This window comes from Rhopalosiphum padi, chromosome 2 (genome assembly GCF_020882245.1).
Source record: "Rhopalosiphum padi isolate XX-2018 chromosome 2, ASM2088224v1, whole genome shotgun sequence".
Classification (NCBI taxonomy): Eukaryota; Metazoa; Arthropoda; class Insecta; order Hemiptera; family Aphididae; genus Rhopalosiphum; species Rhopalosiphum padi.
This window is the reverse complement of record NC_083598.1, coordinates 76396394-76421636: the sequence shown is the minus strand read 5'-3', so window position 1 is coordinate 76421636 and position 25243 is coordinate 76396394. Positions and strand designations below refer to the sequence as shown.

General features: G+C 28.3%; 1 protein-coding gene across 9 annotated transcripts in view; it reads left to right on the top strand.

Annotated features, from left to right (window-relative positions):
• The window catches only part of LOC132921751 (homeotic protein antennapedia-like), a 158377-nt gene that overhangs the window by 35815 nt on the left and 97319 nt on the right, over window positions 1–25243 (top strand). The window contains exon 1 of one of the 9 annotated variants that reach the window (XM_060984929.1): window positions 12882–13326. The exons of the other annotated variants lie outside the window; for them this stretch is intronic. The gene's annotated coding sequence lies outside the window, so the exon portion shown is untranslated. Of the gene's footprint in view, window positions 1–12881; window positions 13327–25243 lie in introns of those variants that run through there. 9 annotated transcript variants of the gene reach the window in all.

Here is a 25243-nt window from a genome sequence, read left to right as displayed (position 1 = left end):
TTTCTGAAATCTGAAGCTTATAATATACTCGGCAATCAGCAGTCAACAGTATATGTCTTAGTATCGCGGTCTCTCACATCTTGTCCTCGTATAGTCATCAGTCAATAATCGGTAACGTATAAATATATTCAATATATTACACGTAGTCGTAGTCATAATATGTATTATGTATAGTGTATATAATTTCTATATTTATATTTCTATAATATATTATACCAGTTTAAGGTCATGATAGCGTATAGCTTTACTATAATAATATTAATAATAAATAATAATATCGTTTGTCAAACCCGGTCGCGCGAGTACGTGTGAACGCGGCCTCGTAATTTTCGGGCAAACGGACAGCTGCTGTTCCGCCGCCGCTGCATCGGGACCTCGCGGAGTATACAGCCATGTTGGCCAGCCATAATGAAATAGGAGGTTCGAGTGTCAGCAGACGTTGACATGCAGACTTAACTCTCTCGTGCACAATAAACGCTCGCGCAAACGTATTATATATATATATATATATATATATATATATATAAATACCATTACTACGTGAACGCATCTTTCGAAATTGAATTCATATTATCTGCATATGAAAGCCGTCATTACGTGCGGTATACCAATCGTCGATTTTTGAACCTCACGAGTGACTTTTGCAGTGTGGGATGTAGGTATATAATAGTATAGACTATAGGTAATAGACATTTACGATGACAGAACTTCATAAGTCGAAACCATTTTTTATAGCTATATACCTAATATTATATTTATTTTGTCAAACATTTTTATTATTATTAATATTATTATTATCATCATTAAAACCAACTAAACGTCGTAGTTGTTTTCATATTAATATTTTACAGAAAAAGTTGAACCTCGACTTGAACTGTATACGAATATGATGTATATATATATATATATATATACATACATATGATGTTATCGCTTTTTCTTGAAATATATAGGCGCGTTATTTTTCGATAATATACGTATAATATTTATGTACTTATTCCTAGGTAGTTATATAAACATTTTAAGAGTTCGTTCTCGTGTTTTTTAGCGATTATTATATTTTATTATTGATACGCGAGAATCCGATGACTGTGGTCAGTAGTAATATATAGTATATGCATTCCATGATAACACGGCCTAAGTGCCTGACGATGGTAAATACTATATAGAAATATTTTATCGTAGATTTTTATACGAAAACATACGACAAACATACAGTTAATTCGTCGGCTATTTCACATTAAAATTAAACTGGTCCTTATAACGTGTTTTGGTTCTAGTGCGACGTAATTTATTATAATTTAGGTATATTATCTTCAAAATGTTGTATACCGCATAATAATATACTATATCATTGTTTCTCCAGCTGTATACATTTTGTGATATTGATCGTTGAGTTATAATCATTTATTATTTTTTACTTACAAATATGGCAAATAATTACTATAAAAATATAAAATATTAGAAAATTATTTTTTTATTAACTGTATTATATGTAAAATATGTACCATTAAACCATTTCTAGGTATTTATGATACCGTGTGTTTCAAATATCTACTTATAGAGTATATAGACACATAACTGGAATACGGTGGTAATTGTTTTGTTATTAACTAGTGTTCTTAAATATAACATTATTATATTATAATACGATAAAATAATTCGTGTAGATACACAATCTATAATAATATCCATGTTGTACTCGTATATATTTGTATATTTATATCGGGATGATCAACGGCAGATTCTTCTATGCATTTTCTAAATAATTTTTTTAAATAATAAAAGATGGTTTTCGTTCACGCAATCGTACTAATGCATTAATTTAGTATAATGTAACTAAGGGATTTTTTTTGCATTCAAAACCTAACCATTTTTACCTAGTAAATATTCTAATTAGTTAACAATAAAGAATATCCATTATAAAAGAGAATATTAAAATTAACGTTAAGTACTCCTAAACAAATTCTTCGTAATGTCGCGTGACGTGATCTTTATCGGGAGACTCGTCGTTAATATGCGAGTATGTGCGTGGGAGAACTTACAACATTTCGAATTTTAGACGGAATGACTGATGCTTCATTCATTGGCCGTCAGATAGCGCTGCGTCGGTGGTACGAATCGGCCTGGTAGATGTCGTTCGCGTAGGTTTTACGGTCTTTTTATTATCGGAAACGAGTGATTAAAAAAAATAATCACGCCCAATATAATAATAATATAACGAGGCGGTAAACGGTAAATGCGCGCACCTAGTGCCACTATATTATTATAACCGCTCGCCCGCGCCCCGTTGATTCATGGACACGCGCGAGTATAACATAACGTGCGCCGACAACGACGACGATCCGTCGTGTGTGCACTGGCCTCATTTAAATAACGATAAAAACCGAAGAGCCGCCGCCGACAATATTTACGACCTGTAGGTACAACGGACACGGAACACGATTGCGGCGCGGCGGCGTTCGCCCGGCCGACCGTCCGTTCAATTTACTACCGCCGCCGTCGATTTACAATGTTCGACGCGATTTTTATTGCTTTTAAATGGGTCGGTCCAATCCATATATACACAACTGCTGCAGTTATACACTGTATATTATAATATGTTAAGTACGCGATGTACCGTTGTTGTTTTATATCATACCTACCTATTATGTGAAACGAACTTTTTCGGTTAAGGTTTTTTATCGTCTGCAACAACTACTTCTCGTGTACTACGCCGACTCCGCATATATTAAATTATTATACAAATAGTAATATAATATATTATTAAATTATTGTATACATACTCAGACAATTGATACGCGTAGCAATAGTACCTATGTATGGTATAGTTTTAAATTTTAATAATTGTTTTCTGATTGCACTCTTTCGAAAAAAAAATCATTGCATTACTACTAGAATTTATTTACGTCGAATAATCGATATTCTAAAATATGCTATTTAGTCAGCTGTATGTTTATAATACACACTTATAATTGAACAAATTATACTTCGCATTTACGTTTAAACGTTTTTAATTACATAGGTTATTAGTATAAACCATGGTTATCTACATGATAATCGTGGTATAGCTTTAATACTGAGGCACATCGTCCGTCTACATATAGAAAAATCTCCCACAGCCACTGAAAGCCTGAGAAAAGATAAAAATTAATAATTATTTTAATAAGAAATACAATATTGGGAATTATTTAGTGAATAAGTGTAAACCTAAATTGTTATAATATAGTGGAGTATAGTGGACTTAAAAAATGAAATCTTATAATCATTTTCATTATTATTATTCATTATAATCATATTATTAATCGATAAAGAATAAATAAGTAGGCAGTATTAATAAATTTTATTATACGTTTATGTAAAATAATCGATAAATTTCAATAAATAATTCTTATATTTTGGGTTCGACAATATGTATCGTATACTGAAAACATATAAAGGATATTCAATTAGTATTTTTGATTTACTATATAATATGCACCATGAATTTATTTATTTATTTTTTTTATCATGGTATTCGTTACAAGACTTTTTAGTTAAACGTATTATTTTTAATATATAGTTCAAAAAGTAAAACTAAACGAATTAGATATATTTTAATTATAATTGGTACTCTTATTATAAAATTCGTCATTTATCTCCATAACATAAAGTGTTTGGCAATTCAATAAAGTTTAATTTAACCCAATTCAATTCATACCACAATTTTTATATAGTAATATATTGTAAAGATATCTTAATATTGTTTTTTTAGCTAATTTAATTCAATAGCGAAGAATGTAGAAAACCTGTAAACCGATAATTACACTTCCAACCTATTATACAGTTATATATTATATTAAGACACGTAGCTACCTATACTTGTTTTTTTTAAGATTAAATAGTGAAAAAACCGGACAAAACGTATCGGATTTCGTAAAGACGTTAAGTTAACTTGTTCGAAAACAACAGTAGATAAAATAAAACGTGTTAAAAAAAATTGTTTGAAATCAATGGTATTATTCTTAATATAATATAAACTTGTTCAACCCTCGTTCTAGGGTTTATCCGTTAGGGTGTGTTGCCGTGTTGGTGGTGAATAAAAACGGAAAAAATAAAGGGTTGTGAATAGTAATGGAGACTAGGACGACCTCTGTCATCAGGGCATGAAACAGCCATTGAAGTTGTATAAAGTCTCCGTTAGGTGTCGCGTGAGCAATCCCTTCGTTCAAGTGTTGATACGATTATCCGTCGTATTAAATTAAATGTGTTTGCATATTTTTTTTTCTTATTAACATTTAAAAAAAATAATCTAGGATTATTTACCTACTATTATATATAAATAAATATTATTATTATTATATTAGAGAAATTATTATTGATTGGTATTAAAAAATGTATTTAGTATATTTAAGCGTGTTACAAATTTAATAGCCAATTAATAAAGGTTACTGCGATGTATATATTTTAAAAGTTAAAAATCAGAATAGTCTCTTCTAAGTATTTAAATATGTTTAAATGAGTAGTGAGTACCTATTAGATATAAACAGAGGATACGTATGTCTGAGTACAAATACAATGAAATTTATTTCCATAATTACTTAAGATGACGACGATCTCACATCACATAACAAGATGAAAGTGGAAATCGTTCATCAGGGGGATGCCTTTTATCATTTTTATATATATATATATATATATATATATATATTTATACATTTTTAATTTTTTAGTTTTTTATAATTAATTTGTCTCTAGCTAAATTGTCCCTTATTATTATTATTATTATTATTAATTTAATACAGGAAATTACAATAAACATATAACAATCGTGTGTAGTAGGCTCCATTGATCAGGCTCATGTGGGGGAGGGGGAATATAGGTATTTATTAGTTTATTACATTATACATTTAATACAATTGTAAAATAAAGATTTATGTTACATAAATTATGTATGTAAAACATTCATATTAATAAATTTAATGGCTAATTTATATATTTCATAACGAATTTGTGTTGTTCATAACCACTCTTAATATGTTGTTAGATTTAATATTATTGTGAATATTGACCTATTATAAGACTTAAATTTAAAAAAATTATGTATATTTGTTATGAGTAGGCTTTTTTACGATAGTTAAATTTGTCTACGATGTACCTATCAGCATTTTTAAGTAGTAATATTTTACATAGGTATTGATAAGTGCAGTTATAACTTCTATTAACATACAAGTATCGTAAAAAAGTGTACAAATACAGAGATAATGCGCTTGCTATAGTTCAATTAATTCGTTATATTAAAGCTAACAATAGAATATTACAGTTTCTACTAAACGCTAATTTGGTATGCTGCACGTTGGTTAGAGACAGAAAACAAATAATTCGTTGACATCCGCTTAAGTATCTTACGAGATTTCTGAATTGGAGATCGATATTTGAATAAAGTAAAAAATAAAAATGTTAATAATGTCGTTGTAATGACAAACAAAAGCTCCAATAGGTATACTAAGGTATCTGACCGGAAGGCATAAACCAAGTGTATGTTATAAATTATAATATATAGATTTTAGGTATTAGGTATTAGGTAGGTATCAAGCTGATTAGAGTGCTGTTACGTATTTTCGTACAGTACATAAAAAAAAACACGGCATATATAATGCATTTACGTTTTTGATCCATTCACAATATATATATATATAAATCTCCGGAGCGTCGCGTCGCAATATAATTATAGTGTAGGTACGTGCGGTGAGAATAAGAAATAAAAAAAATCTGTACGATTCGCGTCCAGAGATTTCGCGTTAAAACCGATGTCCCCCATTCCGTCACGCGGTCACGTCACGTCACGCCACCGAGAGATAGTCGTCTTTCTAGTCGCGTCGCCGCTGTTGCGAGTCAACGCGCGCGCGGGCACATGGCGCCATTAGCGCCGCGATACTCGCGAGGCAATTACGGGGCGTGCGTGGCAAACGTAATGACCACCATCGCCGCGGCCGAACTTGTCTCGTCCGTATAGAGTGCGCGCGTTTGTATTATTATTATTGTCTTCGGTCGTATATATATATTATACATTTATATGAACGACATCATGAACGCGAGACGGATGATGAATTTGTAAGTATGTCTAATATAATAATATAATATATATATATATATTATTATATATACCACCGATACGGACACGACCGCGGTATAAATACACGCGATTTCGTCGACGGGAACGTGCCGCCGTCAGTGGCGTCTGACGTTATTAGACTTTCGCAGAAGTTAAACGTAGGTATAACGCACAGCATATATATCGACATATAAATGTATAAGCATTAGATACATATGACGTATAGGTATATTGTGGTAGTGGTCCGTGATGGTATACCTATATATATATATAGCGTATATTGTATAGTCACTATAAAATTATATACAATCGTACATGTATAATATTATATAACGCACGCGCGCGCGTTAGCAGAATGAAGCACGTTGACGCCGCTGCAAATCTTAGTATCCTGGATAATTTTTTTCTTCGTACCCGTTTATACTTGACGGGGAAGAGGACGACAACGAGTTTCCGCAAATACTTACTACATAACTGAGTCGCGCGCCAGCCCGGAGAAATATATACCTACGTGATTTTGAAAGTGTGATATTTTCTTCTGAAATAGTACATAATAATATAGTCGGTATAAGACGTAATATTATGGTAGATAGTATCTGCTCATTATAAATGATTGAATATTTATATAGGAATTAATTGAATTAAACAAACTAGAACCCCCAATCAGTGCGATTGCAACGTAATTTTTTTAAATTTTACTTCCGTTTCGTTTTGCAACTGCCTCGGGCCGGTTCCGAGAAAAGCCGTTTGGACAATAGCGATCTTTGTTCGTTCCGAATAACTCGACAGATATATTACGTGAATCGAATAATATACATTTTATAATGCTATTGACTTTTTTCTCGTCTGAAAATAAATGCCATATAGTTATTTTGTTGTAAATAACATTTTGAAACATTTTTTATCTAATATATAAAAATCTCTTTGGATCGCTATAGAATGTATTATAGATTGTGTTATAACTACCTACCGATACTTACATATTTAAATATTTCGAACAAAAATTATATTAACTATTTTTTTCCTGTTATTTTTAATGTTTTATTTTAATACCAAACGAAATTCTAATTATACAATTTTGTGGTTTTAAATATATACATTATATCCCCGTTGTGTCCATCCGTCTGTTAGCTGTTATTGTTGGTGTATAGTTACAACTATTGATACTAAGATATTAATTTATTAATTATTGTCTTACATATAGTAACTGTACATAGTTAGAATTATACAGAACTATAGTTTATTGCGTTGTATTATTTAAATACGTTTAGAAACCAAGAATTTAGCGTGCTCACGGTAAAATTTTCTAACTAATTAATTTAATATTAGTATAATAAAAACGGTAATATCGACTAAAATCGTTAAACTATTTTACAACTTATTAATAATGTTTATAAATTATTCATTTTCACTAATCAACATTTTTGCCCATTTTTAAAAATTTTATATAATACCTCGATTCATATAATGTCATAATTGAGATAATTAGTTATTGGATTTAAATCTTGTAAATTATACAACTTTAGTTCAAACATATTATTTTACTAAAAATAATAGAAACTTCTAGGAGGGTGGTTTTTTTTTAACTTCATTAATATTATTACTTATTATTTAATATTTATATTATGCATTAGTTATTATACAAAATATACTATAAAATATTTTTAATTGTTAACATTTAAAGTTTATTAAACAAAATTTTAATAAAAACAGCATTTTATTTTTGGTTTGTGATATTATTTTACAATTTATCTATAAAACTATTTAGTTTTCACGTTGTTAATAATTATTGATTTCTTTTTAAATTATTTTATACATATAATGTAACTTATAAAATATAAAAAATACTGCAGTAGTTATACCTACTATTTTATCTGAAATATGTCTGTAACAATTAAAATTATTATAAGTCGTAGAATATTTTCAGTAAAAGTAATTTGAACAAATGCAATGTATAAAATAATTGAATATCAAAGTACAATAGGGGAGAATATTTCACTTGCATGCGGGAAACGGCTTGGAGATGAATGTGCTAACGCTGCGGTTGACAGACAATTAATTAAAGCTAAAATTTTAGTAATATATTATGTCCCGCCGAATTTCAGAATTCACCCTATACAGAGAGAGCAAATATATATAATATATACGACATTTATATAGGGTTTTTGATTGGTGGTAGTGTTGGAAGGGGTATTGTATGTATGGAATAGTATCATAAAATGAAAAATAAAGTAATTTGTAAATTAAAGGATAGACACGTCCATAGTAAAATAAGTAATACTCGTGACCTGGCATGTATATATAATATATATTTTATTATATTTATACTGTTAATCAGTAAAAATTAACTCTGTCTACTGATTCACAATCGGTAGTATTTCAATAATTGTTATTGATTGAAAACAGATTTTTATCGATATTAAAAACTATACAAAATCGCATCGACATTTATAATAATATATTAAAGTATACTATTAACTTCAGAAGGCTGTTATGACCATATGAGCGAGTGCAAATTATTATACCACAGTCCACAGACCACAGTCTACAATTGTCATATGAGCTCAATAATTATGTTATGAAAACTGAATTTACATTATGTATACCATATCACAAAGAAATCATTCCAAGCTGATATTTGTGTGCATTTTTATTTAAATTTTTTAATTTTACGAAAAGTTGTTTGTGGAAAGTATACAAATCTTAATTCATGAGATAATAACATAGTATCTTTACACAGCAGATATTTTCAGTTTTCACTGTATTCTTCGGTTTAATATTTTTTTATATATATATATTACTGGTTTAACATGTTACATTGTAGGTAAATATTATATATTAAAGTGACGTAATTGTAATAATCATCTATACGGTATTCGACCAAGCTATAACAAATCCGAAGATTATAATACATTATTATTATTATTTTATTTTTCAAAAGATTATCGTTGACAATATATTTTTTCAATATGCGTAGGCGGTTACTCAAAAATTATTTGTTTGATGTCTTTGTGTACAATTGTGCGAACGAATTAAATGTTATATATTATTTAAAATTAAACTTATAACAGTAACAATATTGTAGAGATTGTATAGAATTTGAAGTATAACGGTATCTCTTTTCATGTAGGTATCGGATAAATCACTATAGTCAAAAAAAAAACACCCGTAGAAAACAATGTATGTATGTGACTCGAGGATATTCTATTGCGAGTGCAATTCTTTGGGATGTATGTTTGTAGAGCGTTATCATCAGGGGGTCTTTGGGGGTGTCACGAGTATTTTTGATGTTTTTATAGTCTATAGTATAGTAAATACTATAGTATTATTATATTAGGAAAACGTGCAATATTGTGTATGATAGCGCATTGCATGCTTACTTTTAAGGGTCAGTGTCTATAAACCATTATAATTCAATTACTATATATATATATAATCTAAATATTGTAATCAAATAATTATTCGAAAGTCTTCGTTAAAGTTAGATTAATATATAAACGATAGTCTCATAAATACAAAGATTATATAGAGTCCATCACCTGCAGTCAATATATAAAAAGGATTTATTTAGATAAAAAACAAAACAAAACAAAAAATAAACAATAAAAATACGCTAGTGTGCTAAATTTGTCGTGTGCATCACTTATTATAGGCACACACTCGTTATATAATGCTTATAAATTATAATCATATGTATCTACTTATATAAACGAACATACCATTTGTATAATTTGTATGTATAAATATAGGTATGCGTAAAAAAAACAAATATCGTCGGTTATTTAATTACTTCAGTGTAAGAAAACAATGGATAAGAATAAGCCTCAGCTGACGCACTACTGCTATAATTTATATGCTCATACTTATGTAGGTAAACTACAGGTTGTAACATCAACGACGGTTGTTTTGCCAAACATTAAATTTGTATTAAAACATGTGTACGAGTACACCTATAATACGATGTATTATATACGACAGTTTTAGACGTAATGCTTGTCGCGTCGATAACAGACAGTTGTATTACAGTGTTCATGATTGTAGGTAGCAGGTATACAGTAATATATGCACGTACCTATAATTGTAGATTTATATATTATGTCTATATATATTATAAATAGGTATAAAATACACATTGTTATTGTAATTAACGGGTGAAGACCGTTAAGTGTAAACCATTAACATATATAATAGGTATACAATGTAAAACTTTTAATTATTTTAAAATATAGTATTATATTTACCGATTACGGGAATATTTGTTTTACATGATTTGAAGGAACTCTAAAAACATTTTTACTTTTTTAAATAACAGCATACAAAATTTAATTTCACATTCTGAAAAAATCCTTTTCTGAGATTTTCAATACATTAAAACTGTATTATGAGTTAACAGTCAATTTGTTATAATTTTAAAGAAAAAGAGTGGATCAACACTTTTAGGAATAATTTATTTCACTCTAATCTACTCATATCATACCTCTAAGCACGTATAGCTCGTATAGGTAATAATCATGTTTTATTTCTGTTCGCTTGAGTGACATATTTTTAATTTTACATTCTGGAACAGAATATTTTTAATACACCTACTTCGATTTATAAAAATCGAATTTCGAATGAGTTGTTAATTATATTCATTATTTATACCTTATAAGTTATAGCTATTATAACTTATAAGTAAGTATTTAAAGTTTAGATGAGCGGAGTAAATAGCTACAAAAAAAACTAAAACGCATGTTATTGGGCGTTATTTATGTTTTTCAGCTTTATAGCTTTGTACTGAGTTAACGATTGAAGACAAAATTCTGACAATTTCCACAATATTTCTCCTAGCCAATCTAACAATACCCCAAAAAACTAAATAGGTTCTCCAGTTTCAGTAATCTACCACGCTAAATGAAAATCTAGCAAAAAATAATTATTTTTTAACAATGAAAAATTAAATAATTTTGAGAAGTGAGCCAATATTACATTCGGGAATAAACCGTGTCATCCGCGACTTGCCACTCCACTCATTTAATCTTTAAATACTTTAAGTAATAAATTATGTATAACTAATTTTATAACAACTTGTTCAAAATTAAATTGTTATGTATTAAAGCACTAAAAAATATTCAGCTTCGATGTATAAAATTAAAAATGTATAATACATAAAAAAGTATAGGATTTAAAATATGACGACGATAAAAAAATAATATATTATTTAAATGTTATTTTGCAATTAGAATTATGTAAAACAAAAATATTTTTAAAATAATTAAAATTTTTGAAATTATAACTATAGATATTTATTAAAACTTAAAAGATTATCTTATATTAAAGCATGATTTTATTATTAAAAAAAATAATGTTCAGAAATGTGAGACTTTATAGTTTATGTAACCTTATTTGTATAAATTTAAATGTTATTTAAAATGGTAATTTATTTAATGAATTTAGTAATCTACTTCAAGCTCATTATTTTGTTAAAATATTATATGTATATTTGTATACAAAATATATGGTTGTAATTAAAAATTAAACACGTGTCGGGATTCAAAATTTAAAATTAAAAATGAATTTTTATGATATATTTCAATTATTATAATTACGAACATTATTATATTAATAGACTTTTTGTTTAAATCAAATATTCCTACTCATTTCAATTTATAAAATTCTAAAAAAAATATGAACTGACGTACCTATAAAGTAAGAATATTATTATTTTAAAATGTTCACACGTTAACAATATTTATTTATTGTAAGAAATAATAAAATATAATGATTACACTTTAATTTAATTTTATTTATTATTAATTATTTGTTGGTAGGAATTTATTATTTTATTATAATTAATGAACAAAATAATATATTTTCTATAAGAAATATAATAGTAGTATTTATATTAAATTATGAGTAGGTACTTACCTATATACTGTATAGAAACTAAATTGTGAAATTTCTTAAAATTCGATTTTAAAATATTTAGTTGTTCAAATATTTTTAAAAATAAAAATAAAACTTAATGCCAAATGCAGTATTAAGTGCATCATTTTGAATTTTCATACAAGTTTTTATTTTTTGTGTGTTTTTTTTATCCCATATAGCTGGAAGTCTCTATAGGCATGGTATGATAAAAATATATTAGCTAAACAACAAATAATGAAAATCTACCTAACACGTATATTACGAGAATTTATACTACGTATATATTATGTATCTAATATTTGCTCGTTATTCAACGTGTTGACATTAATAAAATATTATATTATAGATATATATCGAAAACGTTTGGTTAAATAGCTTTGTATATATATATATATATTTAATTTTCCAAAATAGCATACACAGATATGTATATATATAAACAATACCTGCAGTGTTTATATATGATTTATAAATTGACGACAACTATATTATATACGCGGTCGTCATATATTAAACCTATACACGTATACAGTCACATCTATATAATATGTATATGTAAGTACACAAGAACGCGCTGCTATAAATCTATATTTTCCGGTCGTCAGATATAATATTATAGGTAATGTGTAAATGTAAAGCTGGAGTGTCGACGGCGGGGAAAAGCGCCTATATTATTGTCATTATTATATAGGGGAAGGTATTCCGGCGAACGGTTTTCGTCGTGGCGTGGAGGGGGGAGCTACTGATAAGGACGCGCGTATTATGCGGTGTGTTATCATTGGGCGCGCGGGGGGCACGACTGCTGCAGCGACGGGACGGCGCGCGTGCGTGCGCGCGCGATCGTCCAAAGCGGTGGCAGCGGCCGGAGCAGCTGTTGAGTGCCGCCGCGCCATTAATGTCAGTCCGTCCGGCCGTCCAATCGGGTCCCGTGGTTCATCACCATTTGCGCCGGCTTTTTGAAACGTAGCGCGCGTGTCGCGGACTTTTCGCTCGCACGTTGCTTATCGTCGTCCGACCGCTTTTCCGACGGAACGTTCGTCGCTACGCGTATTACACCGGCCGTGTTGGTATTATTTTATTATATACGTTTCTTTTTAATCTTAAAGATATCGCCCATAAATAATTCATTCGGCGCTTTTTACAATATATCATATTAGCTTAGCTAGTCCTGCGGTGTAATTTATTTCCTATATGATTATTATTGATTTTCATTCACTATCGTATAATTTTTTTTAAATACTTTTGACGGGATCCGGATAAAGCAATATACCAAATTCGTGTATCATCACCAAATCATCGCTGTCGCATGGTCGTACGTAATTCAGGTATCTATTATAAAAGAGCAATTTTATATTAATATACTTACATAATTTATACTAATAGGCAAAAATTCATTGTAGGTACTATGCATATAATGTGTATTGTACTTATATATTTTTTATAAACAACACAATTGTATTTATTCTTTTAATTTAAACAAGTATATAAGTATTTATAGAATTTAAGTGGTGTAATTCTCTTTTTAGTCGTGCATGGTCGATTATACACCTATTTGTCTATATAAAGTGGACGTTTTGAGTTTATTATTAAATTTATATTCACGCTTATAAAAATTAAAAGTATGTCTACTACCTTTATTATTTTAGTCTTCACTAAAATTTCAATCATAATTTTATTTTATCAAATTCAACAATATTTTTTCATAAAACAAATTAATCAAGTTCATATGTTTTAGATTAGATAATTTTAATGACTTCCGATAGTATTTCGAGAAAATAATTTATTATATAATATATATATATATATTATATTTTATAGATTAGGTATATATTTTAATAAATTATTATGGTATATTCATAAATGATCATATTTTTAAAATATTCCTATATACGTAATTATATATATAAAGTACACCAATAATGTATAATAATCACTATATACACATGATATTATTGTTTCGTAATAATTTATACTCAAAATGAATACTGACTAAAATGTCAACCATTTGAACATTCTTATAATATTTTTATTACACCATACAATATATAGTACATATTGCGCACATACTATGATAAAACCTCCAGGATTACAAGAATATTTCATATAGATCTAACAGAGAAAGTGCTTGAATTGAAAAAATCTCTATTTATCTGGCACTCGGAACTGGTTTCCTCGTATTTTATAAAAATAACAACACTAGGTTTATGCGATAATTATGTATATAGTAATTATTTTATATTACTTATATTGGTATTTAGTTTTGTATTGTGATTTAGCAATAAATAAAATACCAATATAAGTTCTCATATATTTATATAGTTACCAATATTTTATATTATTATAATATTGTATTAAATATAGCCGAACATTTTACTTCAGATTATAATTGTACGACCAGAAACGAAGTGGGTCATGGACCCATTTTGGCGTGCATATCTATTTCTATATCTATATATATATATATATATATATTATGTATCTACACCTATTTAATATTTATTGAGCAATTTTGACCACCAACGAATTGAACACGTTTAAGTTGTCTCAAAATCTATTGCGGCTCTGCAGTTGCGATCGTGGGCGGACAGCACAATAGTCGTGGTGCACTATAATACACGACAATCGATAAGAATCGAAAAAAATCAAAATTCATCGGTTTAATAATCTCGATTTTATATGTGCATATATAACTTATTGTATTTTTGACAGGTGTTTATTATATAGTTGTATGCTCTAACTAACACTCATCATGCAGTGTATGGTATGGGATTTTATAATAATAAGGTACATATGCCGTATTGGAAGATAAAAAAAAACATAATATTTCAAATGAATTATATAGTTTCGTGTTGGAAAATATTATTATAATCAGAATTTATATAATTATTATATTAATTAATTGAGAATCTTGCATAAGTTTGAGGTCAGGGTTGTTTTTCTGTAAGGAAAATTGTATATGTCGTCCAAATTTACTATCACTCGAAACGTATATATACATAACAAGTATATTGTAGTTACAATTTTTTTTTTAATTTAATAACTGATTGTTCATGATAATCATGATATTATTTTATATTTATAATTTGTGTCTTAAAATTTATAATATATGTACAATATTTATTTTTATTGAATCGTCCATCAATCGTGTAAATTGTCTATGTATAAGTAGATATTATAATCAATATAATATACTATTTCTGATACTGCTATATAATACCTATTATAGTGTGTTTAGTTATAAATAATAAATTAATTTATGTATATCAATGTAATATAAATAAAATAATTTATTAGGTATTATATTATAATATATTATGGAATATATATAGATATTATTATACATGCATATTGTCAATTACTGAATTACTGCAAAATATAACTTAATTGTGTTTACACTGTAAACAGAGAAAACAAATAAAACATGGTGAAAAAGCAAGCATCGACTGTTACTTGGGAGTAAGGATCATTTATTTATTTATGTAAAATATAAAACCATTGCAAAACTTGTTGTGTACCGTTACAAAATGTTTTTGAAATTTATGTAAATCTTATACTTTAGCAGTTAAATGTACGTATATTTTAAAGGCTACTTTCATCTCTTTATTTTTTTATCTCCCTATACCCCCTCGTAAACAGTTTTAACTTAACTTTCACTAATTTATATTATTATTTCCAATTTCAACTGAAAATGCTTAGCTCATTTAAACATAATGCATTCCAAAAAGCTTTTTCTCTTATAATTTTCTAGTTTTCCGGAGTTAATCAAATAAAAGCATTCAAGAGAAATAGTATTTTATGAATAATGGCAGTTAAGTCTAAATACTTAAAAATTAATTGTTTTTTTTTCCTTTCTATAGTGCTCATTTGTCATTAGCTTATTTTCAAACTGAAACCATATTCCATGTTTTTAGTCGACTATATAACTATAAATAATAATATTTGTAAATATATATAATTATTTATTTATATTTAATACTTTAATCATTATTTTATAAAATATTTTAACAATGTTGGGAAAACATAATCTTTCATAAAAAAAAATAATTCATAATTGATTTTAATATTAGGTATATGCAAATTTACAGTCTTCATCTTTATAACCTTATTTTAACTAAGGAATTAAACAATTAAACAAATTATAATAATTCAGTTTATAAATTCCGGTTTATAATTGTTTTGTATTAAAATTAGGTTTATTTCATAATATTACTATCTTTAAATTTATGATGCGTGTTTTAAGTACTTATTTATATAATTTTATCATATTTATTTGAATATTTTTTTGCTAAATTACATACAATTATAATAAGATCGGCTGTTACTTGCGCTTTTTTATTTACTGCTTTATATTCATATATATTATATACCCATATATTACAATATATTATTTATGATTCTTTCAAAATTCGAGAAAACAGAAAATGATATAAACTGTACTATGAATAAAATAGATTAAATAGTATTGTCATTATTATGTTTATATACTATTTGAGTTAACCTGGATTATTTTTTAATTGAAAAACAATTGTACTGCACGCGAATCTCAATTTTTGATAATAGTATCAAGAATCTATACTGCTTGATGACCTTTTTTTGTTTTTGGAAGATGATTGAAAATTTATATTATGGGCCACTACTATTAATTGTAACTTATAGCCGCTTACCTATATTTCATGGTTATCCTAAAATTATAAATAGTTTTATATACACATATTTCAATATATTTCACACGTATATATTAAAGTAGCTATTATAATACGTCATGTTAACTACTCGTAGTGTATTTAGATGTAATGTTTATATATGTTCATACATCTAAATATAATAAAAATAAAATATCTGTGTAGTTATATATGTATAATGTGTGCCTATGCCGTGTGTAATTACCACGTCGTCACTGGGTTGTCGGCGGCACCCGGCAGTGGGAATATATTGTACCCATATATATATAATATGATGTTATGTATAGACGGTGAGCGGTAAAATAATAATTATTATTAATATTAAAAAAATGCGTCCGATCAGCCCAGCCGACAGGGACAAGACCAGCCATGGTTATCCTCTTGTATAGAGTTTTGAAAAATACACCCGTCAATTCGGTCTTTTTCGGGGCGGCCGCCGGTGCTGGTATACGGCGTGCGGCGTCCGTATCCATCACGATGACGGCGGCGGCGGCGGTTTTGGAGGTCGTTCCCTGCACGGTCGGCCGTAAATCATCTGCGGCGTGAGAGATGTGCGACGTCCATTTTTGATTTATCATCAGATGCGGGACGGGGAAATTGAAGAGGAGAAATGAAACTGTTTAAAAAAAAATAATAAAAATAGGTATACATACATAATAAAAACGAGTACGGGCCAATAATAGTAATCACTAATCATAATTGTAGTAATAATAATAATAAAATAGATACGATGCATCAATGCGTGTGTACCCCAGGCGCAATGGGTCCAATTTTGCCAGGTATACGCCATATATAGGTGCATGAACTGGCACCCCAGTCACCCCCGTTTTCTGCGAATCGCCCTCATTCAAACCGGTTGGCGTTATAATAATGTATAGAAGAATGTACACATGACAATATAATCTGTTCACTGTTCAGTCTCAATGCAAACGTCCAATTTTGTGTTATATCTCTTTTGAAAGGAAAAAAGCAGATTGCGTTATTATATGGATACCTGTAAAGAAACACAATTATTTTCTTTTTAAGTCACACCTTTTCGTCGTAGTATTTTTTTTTTACAATAAACATTTAAAAAAAATATTATAACACTTATATATTATTATATAATATAAGTTATAGTCTTATAGACTATATTAATGTTACGCCGTTATGTTATTTATATGATTATTCTTTTATAATAATATACATTATACAAAGTATCAAAAAAACTTCTATAGTATCATTATTGTTTTCATTATTAATTTAATATATATACATTTTTTTAAATAGTAATTATAAATTACTGGTCGTCAGTTTGTTTAATCATCCTGGTTTATACATCTGTTATTAAATTAATTTTGGTTGATACGTGTAATTTGTATGAAATATTTTCTAAAAATCTTGAATTCATTGGTAAAATATTATATAATATTCAGTTGAAATCGTTTTACTTAATAATTTCAAATTTCAATATTAATTCATATTTTAAATAAAGCGATATTACTATGCTCATATTTAATCAACAGTTTATATTTTATATAGTTGTATATATTTATACGTAATGTTTAAACTGTTTGTATGTTTAACATCTATTTAATATTAATTCTTTAATACAATTATTATCCATCAATACATTTTTCAAACAACAATTTCATATAATAATAATATTTTTATCGTTATATCGATAGGTACGGTGATTGTTTTTATACTTATCTATAGCTACAATATTTGTGTGAGTCGATCGATATATGTATATATGACAATATCCATTAATAAAAAATCATAATAATAAGCACTTGGTACGCATTCGCACGAGAAAAAAAACATGCAATAGGTACACATAATACATATTATATTATATATACGTTAAATAGAAAGCGTGTACATGGGACTGATGCAGCGACCGATGTTCATTGAAATAATAATCTCGTTGGTTTTGGAAAAAAAATATGATGATAATAATAAATTAATTTTAAACTCGGTTGCACGTATTACTGCAGATGACGTACGAGATCGGAATAGATGAACGTGTAGAAGGGTATATAAAGAGAAAAAAAGTAGTCTATATATTGTGAGTGGACTTTGACGGTCGAAGAGCGTTTGAAACGTAAAAAGCCGAGCACGTTTTATAAAAATACAGGATAACTTCGAACTGGTTTACGTGTAGGTACGTATATTATATTTGCGATTGTTATCTTGCATAGAGATAGAGAGAGAAACATTTTTAGATGAATATAATGTGACGTCATGTGTGTTTTTTTTTTGTGTATACATTGTCGTTGTCTTTGAGAAGTAATTCCGATTCAGATTCTGTGGCCCATTCACTCGCCGCTCATTTCGGATTCTAGTCGCGTTTTTCGAGTTTCTGTTTCGTTTGCGTCGCCACTGCCGCCTCTCCTTCGTTGTGTATACCTCCAGCAATCCTAATATATATATATATTTAATACATACGCTGCCGTATTCGGGATCAGATCTTTTGTGGGACAGCTCTTAGTTTATACGCATGTATATATATTATATCGTGTATACATGTATATAATAACAATAATAATAAAAAAATTAAGAATATATTATAAATGTATACATTCAAAAAAACCACCTTGGCTTATATTTTGTGATATGATGATATAAAACCAGAACACACTGTGATAATATGCGATGTGTATGGAAAAAATGTTTATGAGCAGTGAACACTCTATGAATTTTTTGGTTTTTCACGAATTTCTACTTTTATTATTAAAAATAAAAATTAATAAAACGCTCGTTGACGCGACGATTACGTGTATATTTTATATAGTATGTACGTGTATGTTAGGTAGGTATGCCTACGCGTATTATAGGGCACATATAGGTAATACGACGTATATCGTCAGCAGGACGTGACGCTGAGTTAACCACGCGTGTGTGCGGTCGTGGGAGAACTGCTTTTAAAGACCGTCTTTTATTCGAATGAGAGTCGGTTAAAAATTTAAATTCAAAATAAAAAAGATTCAATCCGTTTCTTCCGCGAGCCAGTACATACTTGTTAAACAGTAGTATTATACCTCTATATTGCAGTCAATAACGCGAGTCGCATACAGAATATTATATATCGTTTATAATATGCAACTTCGATCGGTGCCGTCGCGATATTTACTGTAGTTACCTAATAATAATGTAATAATATGTCATATGAAGTCATATTATATATACTATAGTATCGCGTTTGGTTCTATGGATCTGACTATTCTAACTAATAATTACTTACAAGTATATTATATAGGTATGTAAAAGTATATATTATGCTCATTTTAGCTACTTATAAATATTATCTACGTGTTTGATGGGTTGTTTAATGGAAAAAATTAAAATTGAAAAATTATAACGAAATGAAAAAAAAATAAATACCTATGTTTAAAATACGCGTGCGAAATAATGAATAAGCAAATGATAAATTATTATTTTTTCACAGTTATAGCGCGTATATACCTATTATAATAATAATATACATATTACGTATGTATTATATTGATTTCCTACGCGATAAGACTATACGCACGTGAGCATCGTGTAAATTATTAGCGCCGGCACAACGGCGACCGGTTGAATTCGTGCTCTCGACGGTTCATACCTATGTACAATATATAGTATATTCTACCTAATTACCTAAATTTTAATTGATAAAAACGAATAATTAAAATTAAATTGTGATTCCTGGAATCGCTATGCGGTTCGTATAGATTATATTATTATTTATACATCTCGTATAAAGTATATAACCTCGAAGTCCGTTATCTATCGATTAGATAAGAACGTCCTAGTCTCCCACGGCACGTTTATAATATATTTTATACTGATGTGTGATGTTCCATGTAGACTATTATATGTATACGTAGAGTATTATAATTTATAATAAGGATCCGTTATAATAACGTTTGGTTAACGTGTTGGCGATCCGTGACGTGACGTCAACGTTATATACACTATGGTTAACTTAGACGCGAATTTAAAAATAAATTAAAATTATATTGTTCTTCCAAGAATATTAATGTATGTGCAAACCAATGATTAATAATTTTTGTTTTTATGTTTCAGGTAAGAGATCCATTTTCAAATAATATAAATATACTTAATATACATTTATATTAATTTGTCTACTATGCCAAGCTGTAAAGCTGTATTCGTTTTTAATTAAGAACGTTTTCACACCGTACGTACTATATTAATATTATTATTATTTAGACAATAAGTTTCAGATAACACCGAAAGGTTAAATTAGGCTGTATATATAGGAACATTTTAATTAGAATGCGTGTACGCTTGGCCTCAGTTGATCGTTGGACGTACGCCGTGCTTTATCTCGGCGCCATGTCTGATATGATTTTTCCAAAGAAATCTGTAATCTGCAGACGAACTTCTTCGTTTGATTTGTTGTTATATTTTTGAATACAACACGAAATTTCAATGCACGAGTCTCAAAGGCCACGGCGAGTATATAGCAGCGCATATATATACGTATTACTTATATAGTGCATGGTACAGGACGATTCTCTCGACCTTGGTAAAATTTCTTGGTCGAATATTTTTTTAACACGTTTTACTAAAATATGAGTACCTATATATATATAATTGCCATTGATATTGTATTAAACGAAAAAAATAGACATTGTTACACGGTTATTAAATGCGACCATTGTGACACCTGCCCGAACGCTGCATGGTGCATCCCGCCATGGAATGGATAAAGATATTTTATTATTGGTGTGTTATACACACACTACACAGTGAACCTATATGGCTTTATCGTATACCTACCTACAATATGTACATTCTTGGAGCTATCGGCGTTAAATGTTGATAAATGTACTTTAATGGCTGTTTTGAATCCACTGTTAATCGTTTTATTGTACTTCTAGTATAAGATTGTCGAAAAAAAAAATGCAATTTGAACTCATTGTCCTCGTTCCGCGTGCTTATTTTAGCCTCAGTCCGTAGTCGAATAATATAATAGTTTCACTGCAATAAGTACATTTATTATTTATATATAGGTGTAATAAAGAGGTGGGTTTTATGTACTACTTATTATATTGTATCGGGTTGAGAGGCTGTTCGAAATAATTGTTGCATTCTTTATTATTATCATCAGTTTTTTGCTTTTTATTTGTTGATTTGACCCAACAGTATGCGCAAGTCTACTTCTCCTTTTCACAAATTATATCAAATTATAAACACAATTTGTTTTATTCGAGTCTTACGACGATTATAAGTGTGCTGCATATTGCGCTTAACATCCATGCGTATACTTCTCAAACTTCTGCATTATTATGTTTCATAAACTTATAGACACTACATCCATTCAATTTAATTTAATTTTAGCGATACACATGTCTATAATGATTTAAAAACTCAGTTTCAGTAATCGGTTATTATGTTTAAGTTTATCTCTTTTAGATAAAAAAAAGATTAAGATATTAAATACATATGTGTTTTAATAATAATAATAGAATAGGACTCTAAATAATAAATTATAATGAAAAGAATATGTTAAAATATATGAAATAACATTTAAATTAAAAATATTTTAATAAAAGCGATTTTATCTAAATTTATATACATTTATCTATACTAACCAATAATAGTTTTAAACTATGTATTATTATACAGTATATACACGAAGTTAAATATTTATAAAAACCAAAAAATAACTTAAATATTGTTAAAATATTTTACTATACAGCACGCGTATAATATATCCTTACTAATATTTTTTAATATTTTTAGCTAGGTATATATATATTTAGGTACGTACATATTTGTAAATTCACAAATATATTTGTTTATATAAAATATTCCATTCGTTTAAAGTTATATTTTCTTACATTAAAATACTGCATGCATGTTCGCTGTGGCATGCACAACATTTGAATTGCGTCTAAATGAAATTTATAAACGATGTATAATATTGTGTATAAAAGATACATACCAATAATACTTTCGAAATGCGATCACGTGACTGAGAATTCCGTTCGTGATTATACACAACGAATACAATGACTATTTTCCATGTGCTTCGCGGTTTACTTGGAATAATACTTATTATTTCTATCAAAACAATTCGATTGCGTTTTGGAAAATGCATTGTTTGCATATTGAAAAATAATTTATAATTACTTATTCCAAGTTCCAACACCTATAACGTGGTCGGTCATCGTTGTGCCCTTTGCATACACGCATTCAATAATATTACAATATATAATTTGCAGCTTTACGGGTGGCTGATGAAAACCACACTGCCGAATTGATAGCTAAACGTTGTGCTTTGTTTGAAAATCGCGTAAATGTACTGGTTTTTAATTAAAAACGAAATAAAAAAAGGTTCATTTTGTTGTAGTTTCATTAATATGCATGTATACATTACACGTACTTAGTAATTATATCCGGAAGTAGGAACACGCTCCTATACGTTTGTGCGTCATAACATTTTTTTATACGATTTTTACATATTTTTCGTTGCTATGAAAAAATTATATTTGTATCAGGTTCAGCTTATTTATTCATTTTTATTTTTTGACTGGTCAATACTTGCGCGCAATCCACCAGCCCTCTAAATTGAGCTACACGTGCAATTTTATAATACAAATAATATAAAATATATTATATAAATATTAATATTAATATTAACGTTGAATAATTATTATAAAAAAAAAATATATATAATTAATCAATAAAACTACATTATCGCCGTCGTTCCCATTCGTATCTACCTGTAATACTGTACACTTTACCAGATAGAACCGTAGATATATTTAAGTATCTTAATTTGTTAAATGTCTTACTTACTAAATTGTTTGATAGTTGTTTATTATTTTTTTAAATTCTACGCCAATGACATCGTTTTGTGTTTCGTAAATGTTGCTGAATGTAAATATATCATAAGATAACATTTTAAACGTAAATTATTTTGAAAGCTTTTATTTTCATAACAAAACAACATTTAAAAATCTATATTTTACTTTTATATATTATCAGATCTCAAGTTGTACATACTTTCTTATTTTATACTTCGATTCTTCGAAAATAATATTTTTTCTGATTATTTCAAACATCAAATTAGTAATAAATTAATTATTTGTATTTACCATTTTAATGAGTAGAGTTGAATGTTAAAACTTTAAATAAGTATTTATAAGTTTGGTATAACTTCTTATCTATTTGAAATTCGAATTTGTGTATAAAATATTTAAAAAATACATTCCTTATCAGTATATAAAATTAAAAGGTATATTATCATTGAAAATAACGAATAAAATACTTATAAAAATATAATTTTGATTTTGATTTTAATTAAATTATTTTGTAATGACTTCTGATACATATTATTACGTAAAATAATTTTCTAGAAATATATTTATGAGTTGCTTAGGTTGAAAGAATCGCCCTGTATATCTATGTTTTATATATATTATTATTTATATCGATTCTGTGTCGTGCGTGTTACGAAAAACCGGATTTTCTCGTGTACGGGACACGAAACCTGCCGTACATTGACGTCACGTCAAATTTTGCAATAAACAAAATATATATTTTTTTAGTAATAAAAAAAATTTATCAGTCGTAACGGTATTATGTGTATACGCAATTTATATTATTTTGTTTAATCAAATTATCGCTACGAGTTGTTTGTTTTTAGATTTCGGTTTGTAGAGTATTAAATTACGTCGGATCATTAAATAGACCGACGCGATAACGTTAATTGATTATTAAAGAATCTACAGTCAAAAATGTATTATGGTTTTTTGTTTCATGGCTTAACCAATTAATTAATTTGACGATTACGATTTTTATCATAATTTATCGTCTTTATAATATAGTGTATACTGTATACATAATATATGCCCACTTATGCATTAATGTTCGACAAGAGCAATATTTTCTATTTTTTTATCGCGATGGTATACAGTCAGATCGTATAGTCAGTCAATTTGCCAAGGTTTATAAAAAAATATTTTTTAAAACGTTTTTCAACGACCCAGTAAAGAGTAACCGTAGTAACCGCGCGTATGATCGTCTGCCAGTGCAGTTCGTGTTAATCGATAAATTTTTAAAGAAGAAAATATGCGACGTCTTAGCAGATTTTAAATGCAAACGATTAGGAAACATCGAGGACACGGTAAGTCGGATGCGAGAGGAGGACTGGTTATGTAATTCGTCGCACGCGAATACTGAGTATCGTCATCGGCTTAAAAAGAGATACATTGGGTGGCGAGTCCTTGCTTTTTTTTATGAAACCACATAAATAAATTAAGCGTAGAAAAAAATCATAAAAGTGATAAGAATAAAATAAACAGCAGTTAAAACCCACTGTTACCACCGCAGGCCATAAAAAAGAAGAAGAAAAAAACCAAAAACATTATAATATTATAACAACGTTTTATGTACGCTCGTCACGTCATCTCGTCCGTCGCCGTTGTCGTCCGTCAATCCGTTATACACAAAACAACGGACGAAATCGTGTTGTCCCGTTTTCTCTCTGTATAGTAGTAATAATAATACGATGATGTATGCATAGTATTATAATATGTCCGCTACACGTTTTAATATA